Source organism: Triticum urartu, chromosome 7, assembly GCF_003073215.2.
Source record: "Triticum urartu cultivar G1812 chromosome 7, Tu2.1, whole genome shotgun sequence".
NCBI classification, from domain to species: domain Eukaryota; kingdom Viridiplantae; phylum Streptophyta; class Magnoliopsida; order Poales; family Poaceae; genus Triticum; species Triticum urartu.
The window spans coordinates 554771796-554798375 of NC_053028.1; the positions used below are offsets into that span (position 1 = coordinate 554771796).

Genomic DNA, 26580 nt, shown 5'->3' on the forward strand with positions numbered 1-26580 from the left:
TCGAGTGTTTGTTAGAACGTTTGAGGGCACGTGCAAATGGCCAGCAGGATTGACTGAATTGCAGCACTGCGTGCAAAAGTCAAATGAAACTTTGAGGGATTACATCCAGAGATGGACCACTTTACACCACACTGTAGAGAATGTGTCTCATCATCAATAGTGTGCGCCTTCAAGGAGGGCGTTCGGTACCGCGAGCTCAACTTGAAATTCGGTCGGACATGAGACATGTCTCTGACTCGAATGATGGAGATAGCCACTCGGTACGCCAATGGCGAAGAACAAGACCGACTCCGCAGTGGCAAGAGTAAACCGGTCGGCCAGGACACCGGAGGAGAAAATTCCAATCGGAAGCAGAAGCGCAAAGCAGAGCCTGCAGCACCTGGAGAGGTTGCAGTCGCAACCCAAGGAAAGGCTAAAGGAAAGCCTAAAGGGCCCTGGACTCCTAAGAAGGTGAAAGATGCAGCCGGTAACGATGTGTTGGATTTACCATGTCACATTCACATCAAGAAGGATGAGGAGGGAAATCTCTTCTATCCTAAGCATACCACTCGGCAGTGCCGAGTCCTTACACAGCAGTTTAGGGAAAAGCAACCCAGTGAGAAGGAAAAAGAGTCTGATAAAGATGAGGACAAGGAAGAGGATGATGATGGTTTTCCCAATATTAATTCCACTTTGGTGATTTTCGCTGATGTTGAAAGCAAAAGTCGACTGAAAGTCATCAACAGAGAAGTGAACATGGTTGCTCCGGCAACACCAACGTATCTGAAGTGGTCAAAGACCCCCATTACATTCGACCAGTCAGATCACCCGCTGCACGTTGCCACCCCTGGGAGGCAAGCGTTGGTGGTCAACCCGGTCGTTGGAGGCACCCGATTGACCAAAGTTTTGATGGATGGTGGAAGCGGTTGAACATCTTGTATGCTGAGACCCTCCGTGGGATGGGCATCCCGATGTCCAGGCTTAGTGAGAGTAACATGCGGTTTCACGGAGTTATACAGGGGAAGAAGGCAAATTCACTTGGCCAGATCACCCTTGATGTGACTTTCGGCGATTCAAAGAATTACCGGAAGGAAAAGTTGACATTTGAAGTCATAGATTTTCACAGTGCTTATCACGCTAGCCTGGGCAGAACTGCGTATGCCCGTTTCATGGCTCGACCATGTTATGTGTGTCTCAAGCTCAAGATGCCTGGCCCTAGGGGCATGATTACAATCACCGGTAATCGGCAGCGAGCAGAAGAGTGCTTCCAGAAAGGCTCGAAGATTGCCGATGAACAGATGGTAGCAATTGAAATGGAAGAATACAAGAAGACAGCAGATCCGAGTGATTTGTTGAGAGCTAGGAAGCCAGCTTCAGAGTCTGCATTTAAGTCAATTGGTGAAACAAAGTCAGTTCATATTCACCCGACTGATCCCAATGCTACTCCGACTCATATATCAACAACACTCGACAGCAAATAGGAAGAAGCGCTCATCCAGTTCCTCCGTGAGAACTGGGACATCTTTGCATGGAAACCTTCTGACATGCCAGGTGTACCCAGGGATCTGGCTGAGCACCGTTTACGGTCGACCCAAAAGTTAAACCTGTGAAAGAGTATCTCCGACGGTCCGCCGTGGAAAAGCGAAAGGCGATTGGCAAAGAAGTGGCTCGACTTCTGGTAGCCAAATTCATCCGCGAGATTTACCACTCCGAGTGGCTCGCCAATGTCGTCATAGTTCCCAAGAAAGATGATTCACTCTGTATGTGTATTGACTTCAAGCATATCAATCGGGCCTTCCCGAAGGATCATTTTCCTCTACCCCGCATCGATCAAATAGTTGACTCAACTACGGGGTGCGAGCGGCTATCCTTTCTGGACGCATATTCCGGGTATCATCAGATCCGACTGTATGGGCCCGATGAAATAAAGACAGCCTTTATCACCCCATTCGGGTGCTTTTGCTATGTTACCATGCCCTTCGGTCTCAAGAATGCTGGCGCCACATTCATGCGCATGATACAAAAGTGCCTGCTCACTCAAATCAGTCGGAATGTGGAGGCTTACATGGATGACATCATGGTTAAGTCACATAAGGGTTCTGACCTATTGACTGACCTCGCTGAAACCTTTGCCAGCCTGAGAAGATATGATATCAAGCTTGACCCGTCGAAGTGTACATTCGGAGTTCCAGGTGGCAAGTTACTCGGTTTCCTTGTTTCCGAACGAGGAATCGACGCGAACCCAGAGAAAGTTGGCGCAATACTCCGAATGTAGAGCCCTGTGCGCATACACGACGTTCATAAGCTTACTGGTTGTTTGGCCGCCTTGAGTCGGTTCATCTCTTGTCTCGGTGAAAAGGCATTACCTCTTTACCGATTGATGAAGAAATCTGATAAGTTCGAGTGGACTCCTGAAGCTGACGCAGCGTTTGCTGAGCTCAAAACCCTGCTTTCCACCCAGCCGGTGCTCGCTACTCCAGTTAGCAAGGAGCCTTTGCTGCTTTATATTGCAGCCACCGGACAAGTTGTCAGTACAGTAATCATGGTCGAGCGGGAAGAAGAAGGTAAAACCCATAAAGTTCAGCGCCTAGTGTACTATATTTCTGAAGTCTTAACTCCATCCAAGCAGAGGTATCCGCATTACCAAAAGTTGGTTTATGGAATTTACTTGACTGCAAAGAAGGTAGCACATTATTTCTCAGATCACTCCATCACAGTCGTTAGCAACGCTCCATTGTCAGAAATTCTGAACAACAGAGATGCAACTAGTCGAGTGGCAAAGTGGGCGATTGAACTCCTTCCGTTGGATATCAAGTTTGAGGCAAAGAAAGCAATCAAATCCCAGGCAATAGCAGACTTCCTCGTCGAGTGGATTGAACAACAACAACCGACTCAAGTCCAGTCAGAACATTGGACTATGTTCTTTGATGGATCCAAAATGTTGAGCGGTTCTGGTGTTGGAGTTGTTCTGGTATCCCCGCGAGGCGACAAGCTTAGTTATGTCCTTCAGATTCACTTTGATTCCTCCAACAATGAGGCTGAGTACGAAGCTCTTTTGTATGGGTTGCCAATGTCCATTTCACTCGGCATCCGTCGCCTAATGGTTTTCGGCGACTCGGATTTGGTAGTTAATCAGGTGATGAAAGAGTGGGATGTCAGAAGCCCGGCTATGAATGGCTATTGCAATGCAGTTAGAAAGTTAGAAAAGAAGTTTGAAGGTCTAGAGCTCCACCATATTCCCTGACTGAAGAACCAGGCAGCAGATGACCTGGCTAAGATAGGTTCAAAGCGAGAGCCCATTCCCAGCAATGTGTTCTTAGAGAATCTTCACACACCATCAGTCCAGGAAGATCCCTTCACGGAAGAGCCCCCGCAACCTAAGAGTTCCACTTATCCGACTGAAGTTGAAGTCCCAGCTGTGGTCGACCTAGTCATGGAAGTTTGGGTCGTCATTCCAGTTTGGACTGTACCGTACATCGCATATATTCTCAGGAAAGAGCTGACAGAAGACAAAGATGAAGCGCGACAGATCGTCCATCGATCCAAAGCCTTCACCGTGATAAGCGGTCGACTGTACAGAGAAAGTGTGACTGGAGTTGCTTGATACGTCTCCAAGGTATCTATAATTTTTGATTGTTCCATGCTATTATATTATCTGTTTTGGATGTTAATGGGATTTATTTTATACTTTTATATTATTTTTGGGACTAACCTATTAACCCAAGGCCCAGTGCAAATTGCTATTTTTTTTGCCTATTTCAGTGTTTTGCAGAAAAGGAATATCAAACGGAGTCCAAACGGAATGAAACCTTCGGGAGCGTGATTTTTGGAACAAACGTGATCCATAGGACTTGGAGTGGATGTCAAGCAACAAACAAGGTGGCCACGAGGCAGGGGGCGCGCCCTCCCCCTCGTGGGCCCCTCATGGCTCAACCAACCTACTTCTTCCGCCTATATATGTTCACATACCCTGAAAACATCCAGGAGCACCACGAAACCCTATTTCCACCGCCACAACCTTCTGTACCCAAGAGATCCCATCTTGGGGCCTTTCCCGGAGCTCCGCCGGAGGGGGAATTGATCACGGAGGGCCTCTACATCAACTCCATGGCCCCTCCGATAATGTGTGAGTAGTTTAGTTCAGACCTTCGGGTCCATAGCTAGTAGCTAGATGGCTTCTTCTCTCTCTTTGGATCTCAACACAAAGTTCTCCTCGATCTTCTTGGAGATCTATTCGATGTAACTCTTTTTGCGGTGTGTTTGTCGAGATCCGATGAATTGTGGGTTTATGATCAAGTCTATCTATGAACAATATTTGATTCTTCTCTGAAATCTTTTATGCATGATTGGTTATCTTTGCAAGTCTCTTCGAATTATCAGTTTGATTTGTCCTACTAGATTGATCGTTCTTGCAATGGGAGAAGTGCTTAGCTTTGGGTTTAATCTTGCGATGCTCGATGATACGTCTCCGTCGTATCTACTTTTCCAAACACTTTTGCCCTTGTTTTGGACTCTAACTTGCATGATTTGAATGGAACTAACCCGGACTAACGCTCTTTTCAGCAGAATTGCCATGGTGTTATTTTTGTGCAGAAATAAAAGTTCTCGGAATGACCTGAAAATCAACGGAGAATTATTTTGGAATATATAAAGAATACTAGAAGAAAGATCCACGTCAGGGGGCCTCCACCTGTCCACGAGGGTGGGGGCGCGCCCCCTGCCTCGTGGGCCCCCTGATGCTCCACCGACCTCAACCTTGACTCCATATATTCACTTTCGGGTAGAAAAAAATCAAGGAGAAGGATTCATCGCGTTTTACGATACGGAGCTGCCGCTAAGCCCTAAACTCTCTCAGGAGGGCTGATCTGGAGTCCGTTCGGGGCTCCGAAGAGGGGAATCCGTCACCATCGTCATCATCAACCTTCCTCCATCATCAATTTCATGATGCTCACCGCCGTGTGTGAGTAATTCCATCGTAGGCTTGCTGGACGGTGATGGGTTGGATGAGATTTATCATGTAATCGAGTTAGTTTTGTTAGGGTTTGATCCCTAGTATCCACTATGTTATGAGATTGATGTTGCTGTGACTTTGTTGTGCTTAATGCTTGTCACTAGGGCCCGAGTGTCATGATTTCAGATCTGAACCTATTATGTTTTCATCAGTATATGTGAGTTCTTGATCCTATATTGCAAGTCTATAGTCACCTATTATGTGTTATGATCCGTTAACCCCGAAGTGACAGTAATCGGGATACTTACCGGTGATGACCGTAGTTTGAGGAGTTCATGTATTCACTATGTGTTAATGCTTTGGTCCGGTACTCTATTAAAAGGAGGCCTTAATATCCCTTAGTTTCCATTAGGACCCCGTTGCCATGGGAGGGTAGGACAAAAGATGTCATGCAAGTTATTTTCCATAAGCACGTATGACTATATTCGGAATACATGCCTACATTACATTGATGAACTGGAGCTAGTTCTGTGTCACCCTAGGTTATGACTGTTACATGATCGATCGCATCCGGCATAATTCTCCATCACCGATCCAATGCCTACGAGCTTTTTCTATATTGTTCTTTGCTTATTTACTTTTCCCTTGCTATTGTTACAATCACTATAAAATACCAAAAATATTACTTTTGCTACCATTACCTTTTGCCACCGTTACCACTACTATCATATTACTTTGCTACTAAACACTTTGCTGCAGATATTAAGTTTCACTACTGGAATTAGCTTATTTGCCGTCAGCCAATTCTTTGCCGTCCGCTGCCTGACGGCAAAGAAGGTCTTTGTCATCTTCTTACAGAAAACAGACAGAAAAGAACTGGCTGAGGGCAAAGAAGGTCTTTGCCATCAGCCAGTTATTCGCCGCCCGCTAGCGGACGACAAAGATAGAGGTGGTCCCCACTAACGAGCTGATGAAAATACTTAATGACCCCCTTCTTTGCCGTCTGCTAGTGGACGGCAAAGACAAAAAAAGCGGACGACAAAGGTGGGGCGGACGGCAAAGAACTAACCTAACTAGCGGTCGATCCCCACCCCACCCCTCCATCTCTCTGTTTCTCTCTCCTTCTCCTCTCCGAACGAACACTAGCACACCGCCTAACGATCCCCCAAATGTCCCGCGCTCAGGAGAAGAGCTTGAACGTACGGCCAGAATACGTCCCAAAGCCACACTTCGTGAGTAGCCGTATCTTACCCCACTACACATGTCACGACTCGCCACGCGCGCGACGAGCGTAGGAAACGTCGCCACACGTCGCGCGCAAACGCCCCGGGCCCGCGGCGCTTCGCATCCCCCGCCCACCACCCGGCGCCACCGCGGCCCCATCGCCCCCGCCTCCCTGACGGCTCGGCGCCGCCGCTCACCGCCCCCTGAGCTCCACCGCCCCGGAGCCCTGTGGCCCCCGTCGCCACCGCCACCCTGCCCTGCGAAACCTCGGCCCCCATCTGCTCCGGTGAGTTATTTTTTCTGTTTTTTCTTTTTTTCCTGTTTAATTGTTAGTGTTAGATTTAGTGCTAGATATGTGTTAGTGTTAGATTTAGTGTTAGATCAGTTTAGTTTTAGTGCTAGAATATGTAGAAGGGGAAGAAGAAGAAGAAGAGGGGAGAGGAGAGGAAGAGGAGGAGGGAGAAGAAGAAAGAAAAGAAGAGGAAGAGGAAACCCTAAACCTTAGTTTTAGTTTCACTTTAGTTTTATTTTCAGTTTAGTTTTAGTTTTATTTTTAGTTTAGTTTATTTTAGATTAGTTTTAGTTTTAGTTCAGAAGAAGAAGAAGAGTAGAAGGAGGAGGAGGAGGGAGAAGAAGAAAGAAAAGAAGAAGAAGAAGAAGAAGAAGAAGAAGAAGAAAGAAGAGGAAGAGGAGGAGGAGGAGGAGGGAGGAAGAGGAGGAGAAGAAGAAGAAGAAAAGAAGAAGAAGAAGAATAAGAAAGAAGAAGAAGAAGAAAAAGAGGAGAGGGTGAGAAGAAGAAGTGGGAAAGGGAAAGGAAGAAGAAGAAGAGGAGGAGAAAAAGAAGAAGAAGAAAAAAAGAAGAAGAAGAAGAAGAAGAAGAAGAAGAAGAAGAAGAGAGGAGAGGGGGAGAAGAAGAAGAGGGAAAGGGAAAGGAAGAAGAAGAAGAAGAAGAAGAAGAAGAAGAGGAAGAAGAGGAGGAAGAAGAAAAGCAAAAGGAGGAAAAAGAAGAAAAAGACACATTTTTATACTTTCTTATTTAGGGTTCCGCCACATTTTGCAGTTTCTTTCTTTTCTTTAGTTGAATGTTTTTATACTGCCAGCTAGTTGCCTAGTTTGCTGACCGAAAGAAGTTAAAATAGTTATTATATGAAATTCAACTAAAGTCAACATTTCTGATGACTAGTGCTACTAATAAATTCAACTAGAGCCATCATATATGTCCACAAGTGCATTGTTTTTTAAATGAGAAATGATAACTTGGTGAAGTTGATTATCTTCTGCTCAAAATTTCTTATGTTATAATGTTGTATGATAATGTTGTAAGGGTACTAATTGGTCTCTTCTGCTGCTTATCAGAGATGGGGGGAAGCCGCCACCGCAGACTCCGCTCTGCCACACCGGAGTACGAGTTGGATACTTTTGAGTTCTTCAGTATCATACTTGGGACTTCAGTATCATCCACGAGGCAGTTACATAAAAGGAGAGATCTCCCCTTCAACCATCTCATTATGATAACAATGTTGTTTGCTATATCACTCATTGTCCCAAACTACAGAGGCTGCCTGGCACTTTTATGAACATGTTGGGTGAAGATCCGCCAAATAATGTGAAGCTGTGACAGGCCGGCAGCGGGTTTCGCGGGCTGTGGGACGTGGAGTTGGTGATCAAGGAGGGCCACATGTACCTGTGTCGTGGCTGGGAGAAGTTCTACCGTGCCTACAACCTGCGGTAGGGGTACTTCCTTCTCTTCAGGTACGACGACGACGCCATCATGCTCACCGTGAAGGTGTTCAACGCGACTATGTGTCGCATGCGCTACGCTGACGATGATGATGCCAGTACGTTCTGCCTCTTATTATTCCTCTATATTTGGCTTTGTTTCTCATCGATTGTTAACGTTCATTGTTGCATTTGGACAGGCAATGGGAGCAGCAACAGCGACACTGGCTACAGCCAAAGCAGCAGCGATTCTGGCTGTAGCAAAAGCAACAGCAATTCTGGCTGCAGCAAAGACAACAAGGAGGATGATCCGGACTGGAGTGGGGAAGAAGAGGAGCAAAGTGGGCATCAGGCTTAGGATGACCTAGCGATGGTGGTGGCTGACCAAGGGCAAGAGATGGTGGTGGCTGACCATGGGCAAGAGATGGTGGTGGCTGAGGATGACCTAGCGATGGTCATGCCTGTCGTGCCTGAAGATGGCCTCGCGATGGTGGTGGTGCCTAACAATGACTTCACGCCAGTGGTGGCACTGGCGATCCCACAACTGGGCGACATGACCACGCCAATTGTTGTAGAAGACTACATCCCACTGCCTCCACCGCCTCGCCGCTCTTGGCGCATCAGGCCGAGGAAGAAGAAGGAGAAGAACAATGAGAACTGAACTATGTCAGGCATGTCAGATCTCCAAAATGATCTATATATACTTAGCTTTGTTTCCTCCGTAATGACATAAGTTAGCTCTAATATGCTTAGTTACCTATGTTAGCTCTAATATGCTTAGTTACCTATGTTAGCTCTAATATGCTAAGTTATCTCTACTATGCTTAGTTTCCTATAGGTTAGCTCCAAAATTACTTATGTTAGCACAAAATGACCAAGTTTACATAATAAGCTTATAGTCTTCTTCTTCTTCTACTACTACTACTTCTTCTCCAAAATGATATAAGTTAGCTCTAATATGCTTAGTTCACTTAAAGATGGCATAATTAGCTATGTTGGCTCCATTTTACCTAAGTTGTCTCTAATATGCTTAGTTTCCTATAGGTTAGCTCCAAAATTACTTATGTTAGCACAAAATGACCAAGTTTACATAATAAGCTTATAGTCTTCTTCTTCTTCTTCTTCTTCTTCTCCAAAATGACATAACTTAGCTCTAAGTTAGCTCTAATATGCTTAGTTCACTTAAAGATGGCATAATTAGCTAGGTTGGCTCCATTTTACCTAAGTTGGCTCTAATATGCTAAGTTATCTCTAATATGCTCAGTTTCCTGTAGGTTAGCTCCAAAATTACTTATGTTAGCACAAAATGACCAAGTTTACATACTAAGCTTATAGTCTTCTTCTTCTTCTTCTTCTTCTTCTTCTTCTTCTTCTTCTTCTTCTTTTTCTCCAAAATGACATAACTTAGCTCTAAGTTAGCTCTAATATGCTTAGTTTCCTATAGGTTAACTCCAAAATTACTTATGTTAGCACAAAATGACCTAGTTTACATAATAAGTATGCTTACTTCTTATAGTCTTCTTCTTCTTGTTTTTATTCTAACATCTTGTTTATCATTTTGCAAATTTGATTTAATTCACGGAAGCTTGCATGGATGGAGTGCTTCTTTTCCATTTGTGCTTTTATTTTGTATCAATGAACTTGCATGGTTGGAACTTGTTATATGGATGGATGGATAACGGTGTTGGATGAATGTGAAACTTTTGTAATATGTAAGGATGGAACTATATATGTGTTGGTTATGTATGTATATATGATGAAACTTGTGTGTTGGATATGCTTGTTGTGTATATATGTATATCTATGAATTGCTGTCAAATTAAATGAATTAAATTAAAAACAGGGTTGTACAGGCTCTTTGTCGTCAGCTAGCTGATGGCAAACATGCCACGTGGCAGCTACCTGTGATTCCTAGGACTGGCATGTTTGAGCACTTTGCCGTCTGCCAGCGGACGGCAAAGAGCTTTGCCTCTTTGCCGTCCGCTGGCTGACGGCAAAGCACGCCGTTAACCCCTAACGGCTCTCACCCCACCTCACTGCCGTCCATGATCTTTGCTGTCTGCTGGCCACCAACGGCGGACGACACAACCCTTTGCCGTCCGTTTCCAGGAAGTGGACGACAAAGAAGGCCTTTGCTGGCACGTGTTCAGACGGACAGTTTTCCGTCTGCTGGCAGACGGCAAAGAAGCTGATTCTAGTAGTGTTTCCAGGTGTGGTTGAATTGACAACTCAGGTGCTAATACTTGAGAATATTCTTTGGCTCCCCTTGTGTCGAATCAATAAATTTGGGTTGAATACTCTACCCTCGAAAACTGTTACAATCCCCTATACTTGTGGGTTATCAAGAACATTTTCTGGCGCCGTTGCCGGGGAGCATAGCTCTATTCTTTGAGTCACTTAGGATTTATATCTGCTTATCATTATGAAGAACTTGGAAGATCAAAGAACCAAGATTTTTCTCTCAACTACAAGGGGAGGTAAGGAACTGCCATCTAGCTCTGCACTTGATTCACCTTCTTTTTTGAGTAAGCTTGCGACACCAAAACCTGCTTCTGCTATTAATTCTGATATGTCGCATGTTATTGATGATGCCACTTCTGCTATGCATGATACTTATGATGAAACTACTTCTATGCTTGATAGCACTGTGCCACTTGGTGAATTTCTTGATGAACAACTTGTTAGGCTAGAGAGAATGAAATTATTGAAACTGATAATATTGATGAAAATGATGATGAAGATTCTCCCCCGAGATATGAATTACCTGTTGTTCCTGAATGTTATGTTATGGATGAAGAAACTGCTAGAGACTTTCTTGCTTGCAATGATAGGAGTGATCTTAAGAAATTATTAGCTAAGCTGAAACAAAAATCTCTGAATGCTAGAATGAAATATGATCCTGCTTATGCTACTTCACCTATCTTTATTACTGATAAGGATTGTGATTTCTTTGTTGATCCTGAGTTAATTACTTTGGTTGAATATGATCCTTTCTATGGCTATGAATCTGAAACTGTTGTGGCACATCTTACTAATTAAATTAAATGATATAGCTACCCTGTTCACTAATGATGAGAAAACTTGCTACTATTATATCCTTACATTATTTCCGTTCTCATTAAAGGGTGAAGCTAAGATATGCTTTAATTCTCTTGATCTTGGTTGTGTGCGTAGTCCCCAGGATATGATTTACTACTTCTCTACTAAATATTTCCCCGCTCATAAGAAACAAGCTGCTTTAAGGGAGATATATAATTTTGTGCAAATTGAAGAAGAGAGTCTCCCACAAGCTTGGGGGAGGCTTCTCCAATTACTTAATGCTTTGCCTGATCATTCTCTCAGGAAGAATGAAATACTTGATATGTTTTATAATGGACTAGCCGATGCTTCCAGAGATTACTTGGATAGTTGTGTTGTTTGTGTTTTCAGGGAAAGAATGGTTGATCAAGCTGAAATTCTATTAAATAATATGTTGACCAATGAAAATAATTGGACACTTCCTGAACCAACTCCTAAGCCAACTCTGAAGAAAAGGGGTATTCTATTTCTCAGTCCCAAAGATATGCAAGAGGCAAAGAAATCTATGAAAGAAAAAGGTATAAAAGCTGAAGATATTAAGAATTTACCTCCTGTTGAAGAAATACATGGTCTTAATTCATCACCTATTGAAGAAACACACGGTCTCGATAACCCAACACAGGTAGTAAAGGTAAATTATCTCTATAGATATGATAAAGCTGAAATCCCTCCTGCTAAGTTTGCTAGCCAATGTTTGGATGAATTCGATAAATTTATGGTTAAGCAAGAAGATTTTAATGCTTATGTTGGTAGACAATGGAAACATAATGCTTATATGATTGAACACTTGAGTGATTATATGGCTAACGTTAAAGGTGAACTTAAACTTATTAGTAAACATGCTTCTATGGTTACCACTCAAGTAGAACACGTACTTAAGGCTCAGAATGATTTGCTTAATGAATTGAACAATAAGAAAAATGACAATGCTGTTAGAGTTATGACTAGAGGGGGTAAAATGACTCAGGAGCCTTTGTATCCTGAGGGCCACCCTAAGAGAATTGAGCAAGGTTCTAAGAGAACTAATGTTGATGCACCTAGTCCTTCTAAGAGGAAGAAAAGGAAAAATGATAGGACTTTGCATGCTTCTAGTGAACCTATTGTTGACACACCTGAGAATCCCAATGATATTTCTATTTCTGATGCTTAAACACAATCTAGTAATGAACATGAACCTAGTGATAATGTTAATGATGATGTTCACGTTGATGCTCAACCTAGCAATAATAATGATGTAGAGATTGAACGTGCTGTTGATCTTGATAGCCCACAATCAAAGAATCAACGTTATGATAAGAGAGACTTTGTTGCTAGGAAGCACGGTAAAGAAAGAGAACCATGGGTTCAGAAACCCATGCCCTTTCCTCCTAAACCATCCAAGAAAAAGGATGATGAGGATTTTGAGCGCTTTGCTGAAATGATTAGACCTATATTTTTGCGTATGCGTTTGACTGATATGCTTAAAATGAATCCTTATGCTAAATATACGAAAGATATTGTTACTAATAAGAGAAAGATACCGGAAGCTGAAATTTCCACCATGCTTGCTAATTACACTTTTAAGGGTGGAATACCAAGGAAACTTGGAGATCCAGGAGTACCAACTATACCATGCTCCATTAAAAGAAACTATGTTAAAACTGCTTTATGTGATCTTGGAGCCGGTGTTAGTGTTATGCCTCTCTCTTTATATCATAGACTTGATTTGAATAAGTTGACACCTACTAAAATATCTTTGCAAATGGCTGATAAATCAACTGCTATACCTGTCGGTATTTGTGAGGATGTGCCTGTTGTGGTTGCAAACGTTACTATTTTAACAAACTTTGTTATTCTTGATATTCCCGAAGACGATAGTATGTCTATTATTCTTGGAAGACCATTTTTGAATACTGTAGGGGCTGTTATTGATTGCACCAAAGGCAATGTCACTTTTCATGTTAATGGTAATGAGCATACGGTACACTTTTCAAGGAAACAACCTCAAGTCCACAGTATCAATTCTATTGGAAAATTTTCAACAATTACTATTGGAGGTTTTGAATTTCCTCTTCCTACTGTCAAGACAAATATGATATTCTTATTGTTGGGGACATGCATATGCCCGTTGAGGTAACTTAGTGTTATTCGAAATTTCTCCGGTTTCATGTTACTCGAAATGAGTTTGTTAACAAGACCTGATCAACCTTGTTAGTGGATTCCTTTTGATGAGCATGAGATGGATGAAGTTAGAAAACACAACTCTCTGTACCCTCTTTTTAATTTCTGTTATTTATATTAAATAAAGAAAAAATAGTATTTTTCTGTCTGTTTTCTGAATTATCAATGCAATAAAAAATACCCCAAAAATAAAAGTTCTCCAAATGCCCTGAAAATTAAATATGTTTTTCTAGAATATTTGAGAATATCTGGCACTGAGAACTCATCAGGGGGAGCAAGAACCTACCCACGAGGGTCCAGGGCGTGCCTCCCTGCCTCGTGGGCCCACGGTGGCTCCCCTCTACTTATTCCAGCTACCACACACTCCTTCTTCCTCCCACAAAAATCACCAACCAGCTCAAACCCGAGTCCAAGCTCATTTTGTTGTCATTTTCGATCTCCTTGCTCAAAGCTCCATTCACAAAACTGCTTTGGGGGATTGTTCCTTGGTATGTGACTCCTCCAATGGTCTAATTAGTTTTTGTTCTAGTGCTTTATTCATTGCAATTTTTTGCTGCTTAGGTGACCATGTTCTTGAGTATGAATGTAAAATTTATATGGTTAAAAGTAGTTTTAATGCATGATATAGCCTCTAGGCACTTGTAGGAGTAGTTGCTATCAATTTTGTTGAGTTTGGTTCACCTTTATTTTGAAGTTACTAAAAATTTCAGAAATTTTTAGAAAAAGATGAAGAGATTTTTGAGGGGCTCATTGAGCCGAAGCTCGAAGGATAAACAGAGTGAAGAGAACAAGAAGCCCAAGTATAATCTCCCTCGCACCGTGGAGGTTCGGCCGTGTGAATGGCCTTGTGATGATTTCTTGAGAGCAGCCGGGATTTATGATGATTTCTATGAGTTGGCTGAGAATGCAGGCCTCACCGCCTTTCCTCCACGACCAATGCAAACAGTATCTCTTACTCACCAATATCTTTGTGCAAAACTTTCATTTCCATGCTAGGAGCTCGCAACCTACGGTGGAATTTTATTTATATGATGAGCATAAGGAGATGTCACTTCGTGATTTTTGCCGGGTTTGTTTGATCCCTTTTGAGGGCAGTGTAGAGGAACCACATCGTGATGATGTGGAAGGGTTTATTGATACAATTGTTGTAGGGGAAACAAGGAAAGTTTTCGATGCAAGAATTACTAGCATACATTTTCCTGTTTTACGTTACTTCGCAATATTTTCTAGTAGATGCTTAATTGGTCGCGGAAATTGTGGCAACCTTAGTGCCCCTGCTACCTCTTGAGCACTGCGTTGGTTTTCCCTTGAAGAGGAAAGGGTGATGCAGCAAAGTAGCGTAAGTATCTCCCTCAGTTTTTGAGAACCAAGGTATCAATCCAATAGGAGATCACGCTCAAGTCCCATGCACCTACACAAACAAATAAGAACCTCGCAACCAACGCGATAAAGGGGTTGTCAATCCCTTCACGGTCATTTACGAGAGTGAGATCTGATAGATATGATAAGATAATGTTTTTGGTATTTTTATGATAAAGATGCAAAGTAAAATAAACGGCAAAAGAAATAACTAAGTGTTGGAAGATTAATATGATGGAAGATAGACCCGGGGGGGGGCATAGGTTTCACTAGTGGCTTCTCTCAAGAGCATAAGTATTACGGTGGGTAAACGAATTACTGTCGAGCAATTGATAGAATTGAGCATAGTTATGAGAATATCTAGGTATGATCATGTATATAGGAATCACGTCCGCGACAAGTAGACCGAAATGATTCTGCATCTACTACTATTACTCCACACATCAACCTCTATCCAGCTTGCATCTAGAGTATTAAGTTCATAAGAACAGAGTAATGCTTTAAGTAAGATGACATGATGTAGACGGATAAACTCATGCAATATGATACCCATCTTTTCATCCTCGATGGCAACAAAAGAATACGTGCCTTGCTGCCCCTGCTGTCACTGGGAAAGGACACCGCAAGATTGAACCCAAAGCTAAGCACTTCTCCCATTGCAAGAAAGATCAATCTAGTAGGCCAAACCAAACTGATAATTCGAAGAGACTTGCAAAGATAAACCAATCATACATAAAAGAATTCAGAGGAGAATCAAAATATTGTTCATAGATAAACTTGATCACAAACCCACAATTCATCGGATCTCGACAAACACACCGCAAAAGAAGATTACATCGGATGGATCTCCAAGAAGATCGAGGAGAACTTTGTATTGAGATCCAAAGAGAGAGAATAAGCCATCTAGCTAATAACTATGGACCCGTAGGTCTGAAATAAACTACTCACACATCACCGGAGAGTTCATGGAGTTGATGTAGAGGCCCTCAGTGATCAATGCCCCCTTCGGTGGAGCTCCAGAAAAGGCCCCAAGATGGGATCTCTCGGGTACAGAAGGTTGCAGCAGTGGAATTAGGTTTTCGTGGTGCTCCTGGATGTTTGGGGGGTACGTGGACTTATATTGGAGGAAGAAGTACGTCGGTGGAGCAACGAGGGGCCCACGAGGGTGGAGGGCGCGCCCAGGGGGTAGGCACGCCCCCTGCCTTGTGGCTTCCTCGGTTGTTTCTTGACGCCCACTCCAAGTCTCCTGGATCATGTTTGTTGAGAAAATCACGTTCCCGAAGGTTTCATTCCGTTTGGACTCCGTTTGATATTTCTTTTCTTCGAAACCCTAAAATAGGCACAAAAACAACAATTTGGGTTGGGCCTCCGGTTAGTAGGTTAGTCCCAAAAATGATATAAAAGTGCAAAATAAAGCCCATTAACATCCAAAATAGATAATATAATAGCATGGAGCAATCAAAAATTATAGATACGTTGGAGACGTATCAAGCATCCCCAAGCTTAATTCCTGCTCGTCCTCGATTAGGTAAATGATAAAAGAAGAAGTTTTGATGTGGAATGCTTTCTAACATATTTCTCAATGTAATTTTTCTTTATTGTGGCATGAATGTTCCGATCCGAAAGATTCGAGATAAAAGTTTAATATTGACATAGAAATAATAATACTTCAAGCATACTAACTAAGCAATCATGTCTTCTCAAAATAACATGGCCAAAGAAAGTTATCCCTACAAAATCATATAGTCTGGAAACCCCGATGTTCTCAAACTATTTAAATCATGCACAACCCCGATGACAAGCCAAGCAATTGTTTCATACTTTTGATGTTCTCAAACTTTTTCAATCTTCACGCAATATATGAGCGTGAGCCATGGATATAGCACTATATGTGGAATAGAATGGTGGTAATGGAGAAGACAAAAAGGAGAAGATAGTCTCACATCAACTAGGCGTATCAACGGGCTATGGATATGCCCATTAATAGATATCAATGTGAGTGAGTAGGGATTGCCATGCAACGGATGGACTAGAGCGATAAGTATATGAAAGCTCAACAAAAGAAACTAAGTGGGTGTGCATCCAACTTGCTTGCTCATGAAGACCTAGGGCATTTTGAGGAAGCCCATCATTGGAATATACAAGCCAAGTTCTATAATGAAAAATTCCCACTAGTATATGAAAGTGATATCATAGGAGACTCTCTATCATGAAGATCATGGTGCTACTATGAAGCACAAGTGTGGAAAAAGGATAGTAACATTGTCCCTTCTCTCTTTTTCTCTCATTTTTTATTTGGGCCTTTTTTGGCCTCTTTTTTTCGTCTGGAGTGTCATCCCGACTTGTGGGGAAATCATAGTCTCCATCATCCTTTCCTCACTTGGGACAATGCTCTAATAATGATGATCATCACACTTTAATTTCTTACAACTCAATACTTAGAACAAAATATGACTCTATGTGAATGCCTCCGGCGGTGTACCGGGATGTGCAATGATGCATGGGTGACATGTATGAAGAATTATGAACGGTGGTTTTGCCACAAATACGATGTCAACTACATGATCATGCAAGCAATATGACAATGATGAAGCATGTCATAATAACGGAAGGTGGAAAGTTGCATGGCAATATATCTCGGAATGGCTATGGAAATGCCATAATAGGCAGGTATGGTGGCTATTTTGAGGAAGGTATATGGTGGGTTTAAGGTACCGGCGAAAGTTGCACGATACTAGAGAGGCTAGCAATGGTGGAAGGGCGAGAGTGCGTATAATCCATGGACTCAACATTAGTCATAAAGAACTCACATACTTATTGCAAAAGTCTATTAGTTATCGAAACAAAGTATTACACGCATGCTCCTAGGGGGATAGATTGGTAGGAAAATACCATCGCTCGTCCCCGACCGCCACTCATAAGGAAGACAATCAATAAATAAATCATGCTCCGACTTCATCACATAATGGTTCACCATACGTGCATGCTACGGGAATCACAAACTTTAACACAAGTATTTCTCAAATTCACAACTACTCAACTAGCATGACTTTAATATCACCGTCTCCATATCTCAAAACAACTAGCACATATGCCCATGCGTTGCAACGGGAGAAATATTTTTTCGAGAAACAACGAGATATATAAATTATGTGTTCACCAAAAACGGTATCAGCGGTATCCACAATGGTGGTGCGACAGAGCGAGGAACTGTGGTCTTTTAGCGAGTCATGTTTTTCTGCGAGATCTTGATAGTGGTGACATTAGTCGGCATGGCGGCGACCAGCCAACTTGTGTTTTTTCCTTCAGGTTCACCTCCGTGTTAGGGCAGTGGCTGTCTTCTCATTTGGTAGCTGCACGGCGACCCTTGGGGCACGGTAGCTTCGACCAGTCTCTTCGACGATAACATAACCGGATGGATTACGCATAAATCCCGTTTTATTAGCTTAATCCATGCATAACCAGACAATACCTTCTTTATCAGGGTCTGTTCTCTTTTTCAAAGCTCACGTGCCCACAGTTCTTCAAAATTAGAGCCAAACCAACATATTCTTTTTCATTGACACGTACTCACATTATATTTCAATTATAGCAAACAAACATATTCTCTTTTATCGTCAAATAGCATGTGGGACGCCCAACAGTTCACATCTGGGGCGGCCCATTGACAGGCACCAAAATGACCTATGTTTCTAAGGCATAATATAAATTTAAAAAATGACATGTTGAAGGATCGAACTCGCGACCTCAAAAAGTCATCCACGGGCTGCTAACCCACCAATTAATATTTAACAATATGTTGCAGCATCAAATTAAAAAAATTATGTTTTTTCTGGGTTTTTTCGAAAATATTTAATATTTATGAATGCCAAATATTTTTGAAATCATGAAAAAAAATTTTAACCCCGAAAAACTTTCAAAAATGCAAACCATGTTTAAAAATGTCATTCATTTTTGGAAAAATATGAACATCATACGAAAGAGGTAGATTTTTTTTTAAAATTCTTAAACATTTTTTGACAACATGAACCTTTTGAAAAAACACAAACATTTTTTGAATGTGTGAACAAGTTTTGAACATTTAGAACAAGTTCAGAAAATGTGTTTTTTAACCACAAACGTTATTTTGAATTTGAAATATTTCATGAAAACAATTTTTAAAATCTGTAATATTTTCAAATGCAACTTATTTTGAAAATCTTAATTTGTAATACACACACATTTTATGAAAAAGTGGAAAAACAATTTATATTTTGAACACGTTTTGGAACTGGATTTTTTTTAAAACAAATTTGAACATTTTACAAGAGAGGAACAAAAGAATTAAATTTTGATTTTTTTATTCTAAAATATGGAAGAAAATTGAAACTTTGAATGATTTTTCCAATATTTTAATTTTCGAGAAAAGGGAAAATAATCTAAAATTTGTAGGAAAAAAGAATCATGAAAGAAAAAGAGAAATGAACAGGAAAAACAAAAAAAATAGGACGCCGATAACTGCCACACGTGTGGTATATTCGACATGCGCCCACATACCGTGTGTGGTGTGAGCAGGAGGCAGCCCACACGGGCTGTGTGTGGGCAGACATTAGAATTACCCACACGTGTGGGCGCGGCTACTTCGTGCCACGCGCCCAACAAGTACTACTCATTTCCACCTCGCGTGTGTGGCACGAAGCAAAAATGCCCACACGTCCTAGCGCAGCTACGTTAGGTACCCCGCGGGATGACAATTTAGTTGCCATCTTGGTTGGCAGATGTAGTTATCTGGGATGGCAAGTGTAGTTGTAAAAGCATGGCAACTTTATCTGTTTTAGTTAACTACAGTTGCCATGTCTAATTTCTGGTAGTTACCGCGTGTAATCAAACCGTAGTTGCCGTGTGTGATTAACTACTTGCCACATATAGTCAAACAGTAGTTGCCATGTGTGTTTACCTAGTTGCCATGAGTGGTCCAACCATAGTTGCCATGTATTGTTAATCACAGTTGCCATGTGTGTTTATCTGGTTGCCATGTATGAGCAACTGCAATTGCCGTCTAGCAAAGAATCACAGTTGCCATGTGTGTTTACCTAATTGGCACGTTCGCGTAACTGCAGTTGCCATCCACAACGTTGGAGTGTTGTGTGGGCGAAAAGCAATTCGCCCACACGCGCATGAACTAGGTGGTGGCTGTGTGGGCAGAAATTAGTTCGCCCACACAACGCAGCTGGCAAACAGAGTGGTGCGGGCGTGTGGGCAAACTCTCCAACACCCACACACCAGCCCCGTCCTACGTGGCACACCAAATCCATCTTTTCGTGTCAAGATTCGTGCAAAAGACAGTGAACGACGATTCAGTCATGTGGGCGAGTTGGGAAACGCCCACACGTGTGGGCGTTAGTGTTTTCAAAAAAATAACACAAAGAAAAAGAAAATGGGCCGGTCCAGTTTTGTGCAAGCTGTGTGAACTTCCAACTATTTGGCGCTGCATACCGAAAATAGGCTTTCTCTAAACTAACAAAAAGACGTATTGAAATATCAAACTCGCGACATAAAAAACTCCACTATCGACTGCTAGTCACTCGAACAAATGGGTCCTTCTAACTAATTAATATTTAAGAATATATGTTGTAGCATCAGATTTATGTGTTTTTGTTTTTTCTAAATTTTTACGAATTTTAAATTAATATTTATGAATTGCCGAATATTTTTGGAATCATGAATAATTTTTGAAACCCCGAACAGTTTTAAAAAATATGAAGCATTTACTAAAATTTCATTTATTTTTGGAAAAAGGCGAACATCACTTGAAATAGGTAGATTTTTTAAAAATTTCTTAAACATTTTTTGACCACAAGATCCTTTTGAAAATACCTGAACATTTGTTGAATGTGTGAACATATTTTGAACATTTAGAAAAAGTTCAGAACATATTTTTTTGAACCACAAACATTATTTTGAATTTGTGAATATTTCACTAAAATAAGAATGTTTTATAAATCTGGAATATTTTCTAAAATGCAACTTATTTTTAAAATTTTGATTTTTTATTGTGATTCACAAACATTTTTGAAAATGGGAACATTTTAAATTTTGAACACATTTTGGAATGGGAACAAAACTTATTAAAGTTTCGAACATTTTACAAGATAGGAATAAAAAAATTATATTCTGACTTTTTGTCTAAATATGGCTAAATTGAAATTTTGGATGATTTTTTCAAGATTTTAATTTCTGAGAAAAGGGAATATAATGTAAAATTGGTAGGAAAAAAGAATCATGAAAGAAAAAGAGAAAGGAATAGGAAAAAAAATAAAAACAGAACACATAGAAAAAGAAAATGGGCAGGCCCAGTCTTCGGCGTCCTGTTCGTAGCTCCAATTATTTGACGCTGCGTGCGGAAAATAGGCTTTCACAGCTGTCTGGGTAGATAAATATTTGGGCTGGCTTCGTCGGGCCACAGCGCGTGCGGCCCATGTACAAAAATTATTTTATCTTTTCTAGCAGACAGATGCACAAAATTTTTAGTACCACCTCGGATAGAAAGAAAAACTTTATGTTGGTGAACGAATGAAAAAATTGGAGAAATGCACCTTGCTTTATTAGTAGGTATAGATTATCAAGTATCAAACTTCTCATAGTATTCAATGCACTTCTATGAAAGTTTTTATATTAAAGCAAATTTCCATGTTGTTCTAAAGGACTCTCAAAATAATATAAGTGAAGCATGAGAGATCAATTATTTCTATAAAATAAAACCACCGCCGTGCTCTAAAAGATATAAGTGAAGCACTGGAGCAAAAACTATATAGCTTAAAAGATATAAGTGAAGCACATAGAGTATTCTAATAAATTTCAAATCATGTGAGTCTTTTTCAAAAGGTGTGTACAGCAAGGATGATTGTGGTAAAATAAAACGCAAAGACTCAAATCATACAAGACGCTCGAAGCAAAACACATATCATGTGGTGAATAAAAATATAGCTCCAAGTAAAGTTACCGATAGAAGTAGACGAAAGAGGGGATGCCTTCCGGGGCATCCCCAAGCTTAGGCTTTTTGGTGTCCTTGAATTTTACCTTGGGGTGCCATGGGCATCCCCAAGCTTAGGCTCTTGCTACTCCTTGTTCCATAATCCATCAAATCTTTACCCAAAAATTGAAAACTTCACAACACAAAACTCAAAATAGAAAATCTCATGAGCTCCGTCAGCAAAAGAAAAAAAAACAGCACTTAAAGGTACTGTAATGAACTCATTATTTATTTATATTGGTGTTAAACCTACTGTATTCCAACTTCTCTATGGTTTATAAACTCTTTCACTAGCCATAGATTCATCAAAATAAGCACACAACACACGAAAAACAGAATCTTTCAAAAACAGAACAGTGTGTAGCAATATGTAGCTAACGCAACTTCTGGAACCCTAAAAATTCTAAAATAAATTTCTGGACGTGAGGAATTTATCTATTAATCATCTGAAAAAAGAATTAGCTAAATAGCACTTTCCAAATAAAAATGGCAGCAATTTTCGTGAGCGCTAAAGTTTCTGTTTTTTACATCAAGATCAAAAAGACTTCCCCCAAGTCTTCCCAACGGTTCTACTTGGCACAAACACTAATTAAACACAAAAACACAACCAAAACAGAGGCTAGATAAATTATTTATTACTGAACAGGAGCAAAAAGCAAGAAATAAAAAAAATTGGGTTGCCTCCCAACAAGCGCTATCGTTTAACGCCCCTAGCTTGGCATAAAAGCGAAGATAGATCTAGGTATTGCCATCTTTGGTAGGAAATCCATAAGTGGATCTCATAATAGATTCATTTGGTAATTTAATTTTATTTATAGGAAAGTGTTCCATGCCTTTCTTTAATGGAAATTGGAATTTAATATTCCCTTCCTTCATATCAATAATTGCACCAATCGTTCTAAGGAAAGGTCTACCAAGAATAATAGGACATGAATGATTGCAATCTATATCAAGAACAATGAAATCTACGGGCACATAGTTCCTATTTGCAACAATAAGAACATCATTAATTCTTCCAATAGGTTTCTTAATATTGGAATCCTCAAGGTGCAAATTTAAAGAACAATAATCAAAATCATGGAAACCTAGCAAATCACACAAAGTTTTTGGAATCAGGGAAACACTAGCACCCAAATCACACAAAGCATAACACTCATGATCTTTAATTTTAATTTTTATTGAGATTCCCACTCATCATAAAGATTTCTAGGGATAGAAACTTCCAACTCAAGTTTTTCTTCATAAGATTGCATCAAAGCATCAATGATATGTTTAGTGAAAGCTTTATTTTGACTATAAGCATGAGGAGAATTTAGCACGGATTGCAACAAGGAAATACAATCTATCAAAGAGAAATTATCATAATTAAATTCCTTGAAATCCAAAATAGTGGGTTCATTGCTATTTAAAGTTTTAACCTCTTCAATCCCACTTTTAACAATTTTTGCATCAAGATCTAAAAACTCTAAATTTTTGGAAAGCCTTCTAGGTAAAGGTGGCTCATCTTCAGTCCCATCATTATCAAGATTCATATTGCAAAACAAAGATTTAATAGTGGACACATCAATAGCTTTTAGATCTTCATCATTATTATCATGAAAACTAGAAGTACACGCCTTCACAAAGCAATCTTTCTTAGCACGCATCCTAGCGGTTCTTTCTTTGCACTCATCAATGGAAATTCTCATGGCTTTGAGAGACTCATTGATATCATGCTTAGGTGGAATAGATCTAAGTTTCAAATAATCAACATCAAGAGAAATTCTATCAACGTTCCTAGCTAACTCATCAATCTTAAGCAATTTTTCTTCAATCAAAGCATTGAAAATCTTTTGCGAAGTAATAAATTCTTTAATATTAGATTCAAAATCAGAGGGCATCTTATTATAATTTCCATAAGAATTGTTGTAGGAATTACCACAATTACTAGAGGAATTACTAGGAAACGGCCTAGGATTAAAATTACCTCTATACGCGTTATTACCAAAATTGTTCCTACCACCAAAATTCACATCCATAGATTCATTAATATTCTCAATCAAAGTAAACAAAGGCATATCATTAGGATCAGTAGGAGCACTCTTGTTAGAAAATGATACGTCTCCGTCGTATCTACTTTTCCAAACACTTTTGCCCTTGTTTTGGACTCTAACTAGCATGATTTGAATGGAACTAACCCGGACTGACGCTGTTTTCAGCAGAATTGCCATGGTGTTATTTATGTGCAAAAACAAAAGTTCTCGGAATGACCTGAAACTCCAGGAGCGTATTTTTGAAAATAATAAAAAATACTGGTAAAAGATCAAAGCCAGGGGGCCCACACCCAAGCCACGAGGGTGGGGGGCGTGCCCCTACCTCATGGGCCCCCTGGAGCTCCTCCGACCTCAACTCCAACTCTATATATTCGTGTTCAGAGAGAAAAAAATCAAGGAGAAAGATTCATCGCATTTTACGATACGAAGCCGCCGCCAAGCCCTAAACTCTCTCGGGAGGGCTGATCTGGAGTCCGTTCGGGGCTCCGGAGAGGGGAATCTGTCACGATCGTCATCATCAACCATCCTCCATCACCAATTTCATGATGCTCACCGCCGTGCGTGAGTAATTCCATCGTAGGCTTGCTGGACGGTGATGGGTTGGATGAGATTTATCATGTAATCGAGTTAGTTTTGTTAGGGTTTGATCCCTAGTATCCACTATGTTTTGAGATTGATGTTGCTATGACTTTGCTATGCTTAATGCTTGTCACTAGGGCCCGAGTACCATTATTTCATATCTAAACCTATTATGTTTTCATGAATATATGAGAGTTCTTGATCCTACCTTGCAAGTCTATAGTCACCTACTATGTGTTATAATCCAGCAACCCCGAAGTGACAATAATCGGGACCACTTCCGGTGATGACCGTAGTTTGAGGAGTTCATGTATTCACTATGTGTTAATGCTTTGGTCCGGTACTCTATTAAAAGGAGGCCTTAATATCCCTTAGTTTCCGCTAGGACCCCGCTGCCACGGGAGGGTAGGACAAAAGATGTCATGCAAGTTCTTTTCCATAAGCACGTATGACTATATTCGAAATACATGCCTACATTACATTGATGAATTGGAGCTAGTTCTGTGTCACCCTAGGTTATGACTGTTACATGATGAACCACATCCGGCATAATTCTCTATCACCGATCCATTGCCTATGAGCTTTCCATATATTGTTCTTCGCTTATTTACTTTTCTGTTGCTATTGTTACAATCACTACAAAATACGAAAAGCATTACTTTTGCTATCGTTACCACTACTATCATATTACTTTGCTACGAAACACTTTGCTGCAGATATTAAGTTTCCAGGTGTGGTTGAATTGACCACTCAGCTGCTAATACTTGAGAATATTCTTTGGCCCCCCTTGTGTTGAATCAATAAATTTGGGTTGAATACTCTACCCTCAAAAACTGTTGCGATCCCCTATACTTGTGGGTTATCAAGACTATTTTCTGGCGCCGTTGCCGGGGAGCATAGCTCTATTCTTTGAGTCACTTGGGATTTATATCTGCTTATCATTATGAAGAACTTGAGAGATCCAAAAACCAAGATTTACCCCTCAACTATGAGGGGAGGTAAGGAACTGCCATCTAGCTCTGCACTTGATTCACCTTCTGTTTTGAGTAAGCTTGCGCACCTAAACCTGCTTCTGCTATTGATTCTGATATGTCGCATATTATTGATGATGCCACTTCTGCTATGCATGATACTTATGATGAAACTACTTCTATGCCTAATACTACTGTGCCACTTGGTGAATTTCTCGATGAACAACTTGCTAGGGCTAGAGAGAATGAAATTATTGAAACTGATAATACTGATGAAAGTGATTATGAAGGCTCTCCTAATAAATATGAATTACCTGTTGTGCTTGAGGGCTATGTTATGGATGAAGAAACTAAAAGGGACTTTCTTTCTTGCAATGATAGAAGTGATCTTAAGAAATTATTAGCTAAGCTTAAACAAAAAACTCGGAATGCTAGAATGAAATATGATCCTGCTTATGCTACTTCACCTATCTTTGTTACTGATAAGGATTATGAATTCTCTATTGATCCTGATATAATTACTTTGGTTGAATCTGATCCTTTTTATGGCTATGAATCTGAAATTATGGTGGCACATCTTACTAAATTAAATGATATAGCCACCCTGTTCACTAATGACGAGAGAACTCGCTACTTTTATATTCTTAAAATATTCTCGTTCTCAATAAAGGGTGATGCTAAGATATGGTTTAATTCTCTTGATCCTGGTTGTGTGTGTAGTCCCCAGGATATGATTTATTACTTCTCTGCTAAATATTTCCCTGCTCATAAGAAACAAGCTGCCTTAAGGGATATATATAATTTTGTGCAAATTGAAGAAGAGAGTCACCCACAAGCTTGGGGGAGGCTTCTCCAATTACTTAATGCTTTGCCTGATCATCCTCTCAAGAAAAATGAAATACTTGATATCTTTTATAATAGACTGACCGATGCTTCCATAGATTACTTGGATAGTTGTGTTGGTTCTGTTTTCAGGGAAAGAACACCGGATGAAGCTGAAATTCTATTGAATAATATGTTGACAAATGAAAATAATTGGACAACTCCTGAGTCTATTCCTAAACCAACTCCGAAGAAAAGGGGTGTTCTATTTCTCAGTCCTGAAGATATGCAAGAGGCAAAGAAATCTATGAAAGAAAAGGGTATTAAAGCTGAAGATGTTAAGAATTTACCTCCTATTGAAGAAATACATGGTCTTAATTTACCGCCTGTTGAAGAAATATATGGTTTTAATCCATCACCTATTGAAGAAACACATGGTCTTGATAACCCGACACAGGTAGTAAAGGTAAACTCTCTCTATAGATATGATAAAGCTGAAATCCCATTTACTAAGTTTGCTAGCCCATGCTTGGATGAGTTTGATAAATTTATGGTTAAGCAAGAAGACTTCAATGCTTATTTTGGTAGAGAATTAAAACGCAGTGCTAATATGCTTGAACACTTGGGTGATTATATGGCTAATGTCAAAGGTGAACTTAAACTTATTAGTAAACATGCTTCTATGGTTACCAC

At 40.4% G+C, this 26580-nt stretch overlaps 1 pseudogene; it reads right to left on the bottom strand.

The window, feature by feature from the left end:
* Positions 1-6177: 6177 nt before the first annotated feature.
* The window catches only part of LOC125519061, a 108655-nt pseudogene continuing 88252 nt past the window's right edge, over positions 6178-26580 (bottom strand).